This window comes from Suricata suricatta, chromosome 7, assembly GCF_006229205.1.
Source record: "Suricata suricatta isolate VVHF042 chromosome 7, meerkat_22Aug2017_6uvM2_HiC, whole genome shotgun sequence".
In the NCBI taxonomy this organism is placed as follows: domain Eukaryota; kingdom Metazoa; phylum Chordata; class Mammalia; order Carnivora; family Herpestidae; genus Suricata; species Suricata suricatta.
The window spans coordinates 37644616-37655497 of NC_043706.1; the positions used below are offsets into that span (position 1 = coordinate 37644616).

At 53.6% G+C, this 10882-nt stretch overlaps 1 protein-coding gene across 1 annotated transcript in view; it reads right to left on the minus strand.

The window, feature by feature from the left end:
- Positions 1–10858, minus strand: part of LRFN2 (leucine rich repeat and fibronectin type III domain containing 2) — a 175712-nt gene extending 164854 nt beyond the window's left edge. Inside the window, exon 1 of the mRNA XM_029945562.1 lies at positions 10613–10858. The gene's annotated coding sequence lies outside the window, so the exon portion shown is untranslated. The remainder of the gene's footprint in view (positions 1–10612) is intronic.
- Between the last annotated feature and the right edge of the window lie 24 nt (positions 10859–10882).

Genomic DNA, 10882 nt, shown 5'->3' on the forward strand with positions numbered 1-10882 from the left:
TGGCTACAAGTGGGGTAAATATATCGGTTTTTAAATTACAGTACGACATTGATTCCCTGCCTCACTAGCCATCCCTGTCTTTGCTCTGCCTCCCTCTGTCTCTCCTCCTCTTCCTCCATCTGTCTTGGCAGCACGGCGCCACAGAGCAGCAGCACGGCAGCGTGGCCTGGCCCGAGATTACTCACCCCCGAGCTGGGCCAGCCACCGGTGCCCCACCAACCCACCCTGTAAGTCATGAGCCCTCGCTTCTCCCTGCTTAGGGTTTATCAGAGCCGCTGGTACCTGCAATGCCTCCCAATAATAGGCCATATTTGCATGGCACGAGATTCATGGACCTGGCTGGAAATGCAGCTGGGGTCTGGATTTCTCACCTAGGGAGACAGGGACTGGGGCGGGGCTGTGGTTCTTCCGAAGAACCTTGCTCTCCTCCTGGGGCTCTGACCTGACCCTCTTCTGCTTTTCACTGCCTCCCTGACTCCTGTCCCTGTCTCCTGGTCACATGCCTACTCTCCAGCACTATCCCATGCACAACCCTAGACACTGATCCCATCATCGATTTCCGTGCCCTACTTCCCCAGGGTTCCTGAAACAACCATCTCCCAGACGTTCCTCTGGGCCTGGTATCTCCCCACCCGAAGTATTCATTCCCTCTTCCTGTGTCTCAGCTCAAGGCTCATTTTCCTGCCCCAGGTGCTTTCCCAGATCCTTCAAATGGAAGGATCCAGGGGTCCCTCTTCCTGCTAGCAGGACAGGCCCTGGGCGTGGGTGTTGGAGGCTGAGGGCAGGAATCTCGGCCCAGGGGGATGCCTGTCTCTGGCTTTCTCTTCACGTACAGACCAGGCTGCATGAAGGGCCTCCCTCCCGTCAGAAGGCCCCCAAGTTCAAGGTTCTCCAACCCCTGTAGAGAACTCCCACACATACCACCTCCCTCCGCCAGCCCAGGGCGTTCATAACATTTTCAAAAAGATCCAGATAATATGTCCTGTGGCCCTGCCATTGACTCCCACCCCTGGGGTACTGTGTTGTAAAGACACAACCTGTCTCCCCCTGGGCCACACCATGTGGACCCAGTCCAGGCTTGCAGATCTAGCATGCGACATGAACTTCCTCCCACACTGATGACTTCCCCTCCATTGGACCCCTGCATGAGTAAGGACCCAGTGGGAGGTCCAGTCCCAAACCCGTTGTCTATCTTCACCCAAACCCTCCCCACCAAATTTCCCAGACCCTGTGGCTGAACACAGTGTGGCCATAAGGCAGAATGGAAACCCTAACTGGATCAGCAACCATTGGTAACCTCAGTGCCTCAGTTTCCCCTTAAGCAAAATCAATATAATCATGTCTGTCCTGCCTGCCTGGTAGGATTGTCGGGTGGGTACAATGGGATCATGTGGAGAGTATTAGGAAACTCCCCAAGTTGCTGTATAATTCAAGGGGTGCTTGTTTAAAAAGAGCTTCTACAATCGGTGTACAGTGTTCTTCTCCATACTTAGAAAAATGCCCTCATTGTACCCACTATGAATAATGACAGCTCATACTTCTACAGTGTTCACAGTGTGCTGGGCACTGCTCCAAGCACTCTACATAGAGTAATCCATTAAAATTTTCCTAACAATGTTACGCGATGGGCACTATTATTATCATCCCCATTTTGCAGATGAGGAAACTGAGGGACAGACACCAGTTTGAGTTCATACAACCAAGAAAACAGGAGACAGCGTGGAGCCTAGGAATGGAAGTCACAAGGCACACATGGTCCCTGCATAAGAAGGATGCTGTGTCCCCGTGGCTTCGTGTCTAAGTGTTCCAACATAATGTGCCATGTTTATCTGCCCCATCCTCCTCTTTGATGTCAACTGCCCCAGGACAAGGAGCGGGCCTTTCCCCATAGGAGAAGATTTCTCAAGTGTCAGGAGCCTGCCTGCCCACTTGCAAACCTCTCTGTGCTCCTCCCTGCCAGGAATCAACGCCCAGACTCTTGCCCATTGAAGGCCGGGCAATCCTCCCCACCCTCCCACCCCATGAGTGATGGCCCTTATCTGTCATGTGCTTAGAAGCCGTGACCAGACAGAGGGGCCCGGACTTAAGTCTATTCTGAGGCCTCTCCTCACTTGCCCTTCTCCCCAGCTCAGCTCCTGTGACGCAAGTAACCAGGCCCAGAGGAGAAGATTAAATGGTTTCTTTAGGGCCAGCTGCCCCTACATGGGGACCATGACCCCCAAATCTCTTCATCCAGTCAGTCTGCATTTGGGTTAGATGGTAAGATGTCAGCTTAGGAATGGGTCAGAGGGGGGGTCTGGGAAAGCAGGGTGACAGGACATTTCCTAAGTGGTCTTCATCCCTGCCACTATCATCATACCACCATCAATAGTCGGCTTTACAGCAAGCAGTTAATCCTGTGTGACCCTCAGCTGAGATTTGTGCGTGCTTGTGTGTTCACCCCCACACACACACACACACACACACACACACACACACACACACACACGATGGGAATGCAGGTAAGGGAGGGCTCTAGAAACAAACTAGACTGGAACCCCCAAAGCCCTTCCGCTGAGCCCTGGAGGCCACACGCAGGGCTGGGAAAAGCACAGGAGGAGAACTCAGATGGGGGACGCGAGGGGGCTGCGTGCGCACGCGGGCTGGAGAGCTGATTCATCTCTGCAGCACCTGGCGCTCTGGGCGGCACACAGTAGGCGTTCAGGAGCTGCTTGCAAAGCTAAACAATCTGTGAGGAGGGCCGACCAGCCAGCCAGGAGAGGGCTGGGGGACAGAGCCTGGGCCTGCTCACCAAATGCTGACCTGGGGGCTCAAGGGAGCCGGGAGAGGCCACACTGGAACCAGTGAAAGGAAGCCTTGCTCCCAGGGCAGGCAGCAAAGCACAGAACCTAGAGCCTCAGGAGCACAAAACTGAGACAGCTGAGGCTCTCGTGATGTCCATGCCTCGAGAGGAGAGGGCTAGGAGAGGGCTTCCTTCACCCTCTGAGGGCACAGACAGCTCAGTCCGCTGCTGCACCCTGCCTTCCTCCATAGAAATGAGGCAGACTGAGGCCGCCATGCCCACAGGGCTGACACGGGGCGCCGTTGTCTATTGCTGGAAGACTGTTGTGAACCAAAGCTCCCAGGACCAGACCGCAGGAAGGAAGGAATGATCACCAAACAGCCACACTCTGTGTCCCTGCAGCAGACAGGGTGTTCCAGAGCCAGCCCCATCACTCCTGTGTCTGCATCTCCCAGGACCCAGTTTCCTGTGGCTCCCTCAGGGACAGACAGCCCCTCCTGTGTCCCAGGGCTACCATGCAGCAGGCACAGTGACGGGTGTGAGCTTGCCGGGGTGACTCTGCTGTGATGGTGAACCTTTGCACGGCGTCCCAAGTCTGGGTTCCCATGCTGGCTCTGCTACCTGTGTGGCCCTCCCAATCTGGCTCCTCGCCCAAACAGGGGGGAGGGCAAAACCGCATTCTGCCCAGGGACCGCAGGAGACCATACACAGGAATACTCTTTGCCAAGTGGCCAGTGCTGTGCAGGGGCTGGATGTCATGTGTCTGTATCTTTGAAGGAGAAGTGGCCCCAGTGACAAAGGGAGTGTGTGCTAGTGTGTGTGTGTGTCTATACAAATGAGAGAGCATGTATATGAGTGTGTGGAATGTGTGCAAGCATGTATGAATGTGTACACTGAAGGTGTGTACATGTGCACATGCGTGTTTGGAGATATAAATGTGGGAGTGTGTTTATGCACATCATGTGTTTATGCGTGCATGTTTATGGGGGGAGTGTGTGGATGTGTGAATGTGTGAGTGTATGCAAGAGTGTGAGGAGAAAGTGTGTACAGAGGAGCGTCTGCTTGTGGGTGTGAGTGCACGTGTGTGAGCACACGTGTGAGTGTGTGTGTGCGCATGTGTTGGAGTGGGAGAAGAAGGAGACTCTTGCAGGCACACTGCCTCCCTGGGATGCTGGCTGTTCAAAACCCAGCCCAGTGATCCGGTGATGGGATTCGGGGCAGGTCTGCTGCAGGCAGGGAGCACCCAGCAGAGGGAAGCCTCCGCTCAGCACTGCCTGGAAGAACAGAATGAGAAGGGGGCTGGTGCACAAGTCACTTCCAGAGCCTGAATGGTTCGGCAGATGTATCTTTACTCAGGCGGGTCCTAGGAATCATAAATCAAAGGATCAAATACCTGAACTGTAAGGCACTTGAGGAGCCCCAGGCCCTGTTACAAGGTGAGGACAGAAAGCAAGATAAACTGCCCAAATCTCTGAGCACGATCCTGGCAGAGCTGAAGGGAACACTCACGGCAGGCTCCCCTGCATCCGCTGTGACCAGCCCTGGTGTCTTGTGCTATAAGAGGACCTCTAATCCTTAACCCTATAACCCCAAGTCACCTATCACCCTCCTTCCTTTCTGTCCCAGAAAGGGTGTAACAATGGGTTCATGGGGGTGGGGGGGTGTCACTGAATCAAAGCATCAACTTTGCTCACCCTGGAATCTTCAATACCTTTTTAGAATGACAGAGTCTCACCTTTCAGCACTAACTGGGAATTTCCAGAGGTTTTCAGGAGCTCAGAAACTCAAGCATGCCTTTACCCTCATTGCTACCATCCGGAGGCTCCCACATCTGTCATCAGACTCTGAGATCCAAGCTGGAGTCTGAGCCAAACTCCCTCCTCAAGCTCCCCCAAGTCCTGCAGGCTGAGTGACATATGTCACTCATCTCGGGGACCAGAGAGAGTCATGTAACAGCACGGCCTAGTTCCAGCTACAGTTGACCCTCGAACAACATGAGGGCTAAGGGCACCGACTCTCCATACAGTCGAAAATCTCTGTATAACTTTTGACTGCTCCCAAAACTCAATTACAAATAGCCTACTGTTGACCAGAGGCTTACTGATAATGTAAATGGCTCATTAACATATATTTGTATGTTACATGCATTATATACTGTATTCTTGCAGTAAAGCTAGGAAAAAGAAAATGTTATGTAGAAAACCATAAGAGAGAATATGTTTACAGGCTATACATTTATAAAAAAAAAAATCTGCACACATTTGGACCCAGACAGTTCAAATCCATGTTGTTCAAGGAAGAACCCCCAGAGACTCAGCTGGGGACTAAGTAAATCCGCTCCTCTAGTTTATTTCACTAAAGCTGTCTTAACAGCACTAGATCAGGAGGGGTAGGTGAGAAGGACAGTGCCAGCTTTGGGGACAGGGAATAGGAAGTAAGCCTTACGGAAGGAGATCAGATGATCAAATTGATTTTGCATCCCAGTGAAGGTTATTAGGAACCTGAGTTAAGCCAAGAAGGAAGACCACTGCATGCTGGCCTAGATCAAAGTCGGGTAGAGGGAGGGATGGGGTGAGGGGAGATGCCCCAGAGGAAGAGGGCTTAAGAGAGGCTCAGTGTTCTCCTTCTCATGTTGGTGGATTCCAGGCAGAACAACTGGTGCCCAGCTCCTGCCAGTGGGTGGACTGACACAGGACATGCCAATAATTAATGCACTGAACTCTGAAAGAGCCCAACTTTGGGGTTTGGTAGTCTTTCCTGTCTGTTCCAGGACTGCCCTGTGAATACAGGACTGCCCCCACCGAGACCCAGACAATCCCATGTAGGTTGATACATTAGAAGAGCTCACTTAGCTACTTAATTCACTTGACGCAGTTTAAAACTGAAGTCTTGTGTCTACAGTCCCAGCCTGTCCCTCAGGCTGGTCTGGTCCCCGTTAACCTCGGCCCTTAGGGGTAGTCAAGAAAGCAGGTCCAGATCTGTTCAAATCAGAGGTGGCCTGGCCTTCTGTTGCCTGGAAACAAGTCCATGCTCAGCCTCCTGTCTCATCTGCAGGACCCCCACACCCACTACACAGCCTGCAGCTCCAGTGCAAGGAAATCACCTGGAAAAGTGATCTTTTCAACAGATCAAGACAGGTGTGGACTTAAACTAGCTTGTTGCATTTGGACCCAATGACTTAACAAGCCAGCGACCCAGCACCTGGCTGTCTCTGCTCTTTGCTTCCTCACCGCTTCTCCTTTGGCCCTCTATTTAAAGACTAGCCTTGGGTTTTAGGGCAATGGCTCCACCTCCCCTCTTGATAAAACAAAGATGCCTATTCAGGAGGTCTGGAATGGGGTGGGGTTTGCACTGCTAGCCTGCTCCCTGGAGATGCTGACGCTGCTGGCCCATGGACCACACTTGGCGTGGTGACATGTCACAGTGAATCAGTCCTCCTCACCATCTCCTGGATTCTTCTAGCCTCATTGTAATCCACATTTTTTTTCTCTTGAATCCTGGTCTGTTAGCTCTAAAGCATGCATTCACAACGGGGGCAACAGCGCCCCCAAGGGGGCAAACATTTGTTCTTGGGAGGGGTGCAAAAAAGTTTACTTCTTGTACATAAAGCACAGATACACCTATGGTATATATACAGATCTACAGTACACCTGTGGTATTAAAATCCACGCAGGGCTTCAATTAGGAAAAAGGTGTCTAAAAAGACTACTTGGAGAAAGTAGCCGTGGAAAGAAAGCCTAGAAACATAGGCCTAAGGAAAATGCCTTCTGCCGACTCCAGGGCCAAAGCCTCCCTGATGGTTGCTGGATTACAAAAATGATGTATATGTCAGTGTGTCCCTTCCTAGCTGCCTGTCACTGATCCCACCCAACTGTCTGGACAGCATGTCCCTCTTCTGCCTTCCCAGAAGGCCCAGAGCCCGCCTGGCCAGTCGGTCATCTTATTGGCTAATCTTAGTCCCACTTTCAGTGCCGTTGTACCTAAGAGTATTACATTTGACAGTTTAGTGACTTAGGAAGGGATCACAAATATAACCCTGGTGCTAAGGGTACTATGCGGTGTATAAAGTGCATTCACACACGCTGTAAGCATTAGCATTCTGATTCATCAGGATTCGTTAGCAAGGAAACACGAGGCTCCAGGGGAGGAAACAAAGGCAGAGTTGGGTCCTGTGGGCTTTGAAGTCAGACACACATGACAGTTGAGGGACCACTCTGTCACATACTAGTGACCTGGCAGGTGCCGACTTCTGTGAACCTCAGTGTTCTCATCTGTAAGGTCGAGGTGGGAATAGTGACAATTTCGTAGAGTTGGGAGAATTCAGTGATAATAATATGAAGCTCTATCACTGTGCCTGGCACATGATAAGCAACCAAGAAATTGTTTCAGGAAGCTGGTCCTCATAGCCTAAGGGATTCTCAGAATATTCATTCTACTTGCTCAGTACCCCAGCCCTAAAGCCTCCCAAATCCCCAGTAACCTCTAAGAATTTCAGAGAAAGCAAAATCTGTCTTCTGTGGATTTCTATGGGCTTTTGCGGTTCCTGAAATCCTCACCTCCTCCAAGGAGCCCTCCTGATTGCCCTCACTCTGAGCAGGCTGGACATGACCATGCTCCCTGGTTGTCACCCTCATATCTGACTGTCTGCTCCCTGAGAACTCCTCATCTTAGGCATGCCCCTCATGGTTACACCTCCATCTCCAGTCCTATTCCAGTTGGTTCATTAGTCAGACCTCGCTAAACGCATCCTGGGTCTGAGCCTCTCTCCCCAACTCTACGAATGGGACCCAGGTCCAATCCAGGGCCTGTGCACACCCCGGCAGCAGCCATGCCCATTCACTGGGCCTGGATCTGACCCCACCCTCATGAGGTCACTCTTGGGGCAGTAAGAGGCAGAGTCAGGGAAGAGAAGGGAGGGGCCAGGCTCTGGGAGCAATTTCACACTCAAGCCTTGGGTAGGAGAGGGTGACAGATGACACTTGTAAAACACGGAGCCTGTACTTCCTAAGCAAATGTGCATGGCTGTAAAAATCCGGAGCAAATTAGAAAGAAGGAGGCGAGTGCCATAGCCCCATAGGTGACATTTGCTCTCCAAATATCGATTCCCAAAGTTTTCTGGAAGGCTTCCTGGAGTCTTTTTAAGATCAGTTTTTATGTGTGATTGCATCAAACTGCCCAGACAGCTAGGCGGGTGGGGAAAGCCAGGTGTATTAGGGCCCCCTCCCCCTCCAACCAAACACTCCTCCAGATCTGAAGAGGAGTTTGGGGGACACCAGGCCAAAGATGAGATTATAACCCGTCTATAAGGCATTATGCTACTGTTTCTTTTCATTGAATGAGACCATGGAGGCTCCCGTCGTTAGCCAACAAAGATGCAGCAGAGGCAGAATTTGAACCCAAGCCCTCCAAGTGGAAGGTGCTTTCCACTATATGCCAACTCTATCCCTTCAAAGCAGTTGGACCCTAAAACACCAATGGTGTCCCAAGAAAAATTGCAAAACACCCACCCACATTGGCGTTGCTTCTGTCCAGGGTCCAGTTCCACTTGGCTCTCTCTGGATGGTTTCCTTGCTCACCATCTCTTGAGGCACAATGGGAATGCCCCAGATGCCAATACTTGTACTCATCTCCACTTTAGCCAGGGGACTTTCTGAAGGAGATAAGACTGGCTGGAGAGACTCCACAAACCTGACATGAGGAGGCCAGAACCCCCGGACCCTTGGTTTCACTTTATAGCTTAGGCTGAGATCCGAAAGCTGACTCCCACTCCAGCCAAGCCAGAGCTCCCGGTGCCCAAAAGGCAGCCAGTTTCCCCAGTGGCGCCACCTACCTCCTCTACATTTCCCGCCCCATCCAAATCCTCCTGCTCTGTCTCCCCTCAGGGAAGCTCCCTGCTCACCCTCTCTCAGGGCACACTCCCCAGCTGCTCAGATTTCTGGGCCTGGGCAAAAAAGTGGCACCCAGGAAGAGCAGGAAGCCGGGAGCCCAAGCCCCAGCCACTGCTGCCAGGCACCCGGTCCAGCCGGCCAGGAGCTGCAGCTGGGAGCCGACCTCCTCTCGGAGAAGTAGCGCCAGAGGCTGAGACCGAAATGCCAAGTTTGCTGTTTGTATTCCCCAGAGAGAGAGCAGGAAGATAAGTAATGATATTCCTGGGCAGGAATTAGACCAGAAACTCTAAATTGAGGGCTGGGCAGGGGGCCTGAGCAGACGCATGTGAGGAGCCGGAGGAGAGACTGAACTCGGCATCCCAGCCAGAGAGTCAGAAAGGAAAGACGACATTCCAGCGTCAGCAGAAGGGCCCGGGCAGCTGGCGTGGTCCGCGGAGGCTGACAGGTCTGTGACCAGGCCCACACGAGCTTCCCAGTCCCCCCTGCATGACCCTGACCCCCTCTAGCGAGTCCCAAGCTGGCTAGGCTCCCTTGTACAGTGGCAGTGTGAAGCCACGGGAGGCAACCAGCCCTGGGTACAACCCCAAGAGCAGGGACTCACACTCCCAGTCTCCCCTGGTCCCAGGGACTCACATACCCAGTCCTCCACCTCGGCCTCCCCACCAAGAGTTCCAAACCAGCCCCCATTCACAGACAACAGCCCATCCAGAACCTCCCTCCCTCCACCCGCCTGGGTCTCTGGAACTTCACAGCTCAGAGCCAGGCAGTTTCCTCCCCAGCCTTGCTCCTCCCCAGCGACCTGGGTCAATTTCCTGAAGCAGCCTAGTCCTCCCCCAGCCCCACAAGGCCAATCAGCCCATAGCAGCCACAGAGCACCCCTCCCCCCACCCACACACCATTGTGGCAAGGCAGGAGGTCAGAGTCTACAGTCATGCTTATGACTCCAGCTCTCTCTCCCCACCAAGTGTCTGTCTGTGGTGTCTGTGATTCTCAGCATGCACTTGGTGTTGGCCTGGCTCAGTCCCTCCGCAGTCTCTGCTCAGGCTCACTCATTCTTTCTCAGGCTCTGGCTTTCAGGGGCTCCGTCTCCCTCGAACTTGCTGCCTATGTCCTTTGTACTGGGGTGAGGGACAGGCAGATGAGCAGGACACCTCCCTGTCGTTGCCTCCACTCTGTGCAGAGCACAGCCTTGCCGGCCTCAGAGCAGTCCATCCCTCTCCCCCTGTTCCTGCTCAGGCCAACCTTAGAACCAGGGCAGAGCTATGTGGGAAACAGACCTACCAACCAGGCACGGCTAATGCCAGTTTCCATATTGCTTCATCATGCCATTCTGATGCCCCAAGCTGCACACACGCAATCCCCCCCGGATCTCCCTGCCTTCTGCCTGAGGCCAGGATAGGGCCCTGCGCCTGCCCTACCTGCCTCCCCAAACTGCAATGATGCCTTCCTTCCCTCCATCCGCGCCGAATCAAGCCCTCCGCACCCAGCTCTACCCCACCCCACTCAGCCCACGGAGCGCAGGGAGCCCTGGCGTCCGACCCAGCCCCCAGCAATAGCTGAAGCCAGGCCTCGCATGTGGGGAGATGCAACAGAGTGGTCTGGCGGCAAAGTTCTCCTCCTGCTTCCAACGATGCCATACACCTGAGGCTCCCGTCTCTCCCTCCTGCACGCCGGCCTCGCACGGACCCATTCTCCCCGCTCCCAGCCAGAGAGCCAGAGTTTCACCCCCACTCCCGGGGAAAAAAAGAAAGGAAATGAAACCTCCCGCGATAAGGATGGGCGAAAAGAGAAGGTGTCCGCATGAGTGCCCGGGTGAGGGAGTCCTCAAGAGAAAAAGAAAAAGGGATGCAAAGTTCCCGGTTCCCCCAGGCGCATTCAGCCCCGCGCCGAGCTCCCCGCAAAAGCCCTGATGGATCGCGAAGACGCGGCGGCGACCACTCACCTGGGCGAGGCTGCATCTACCCCAGGTTGGGAGGCTCCGAGGCCGGCTCCGCGGGGCGCCCGGGCTCCCCGGCTCGGCCACGCATCCTTCCCCGCCCGAGACAGGCTCGAGCTAAGCCCTCCGGCTCCGGCGAACGCAGGCAGATGGTGGCCTCGGATGTCCACGCGGAGAGAGCCCTGAACGGCTTATTCAGTTATATCCACGGCATTTAGCGAAAAGAAGGGAGGAAAAAGCACAACTTGTTCTCTTCTCTTCCAGATTAAAAAAAAA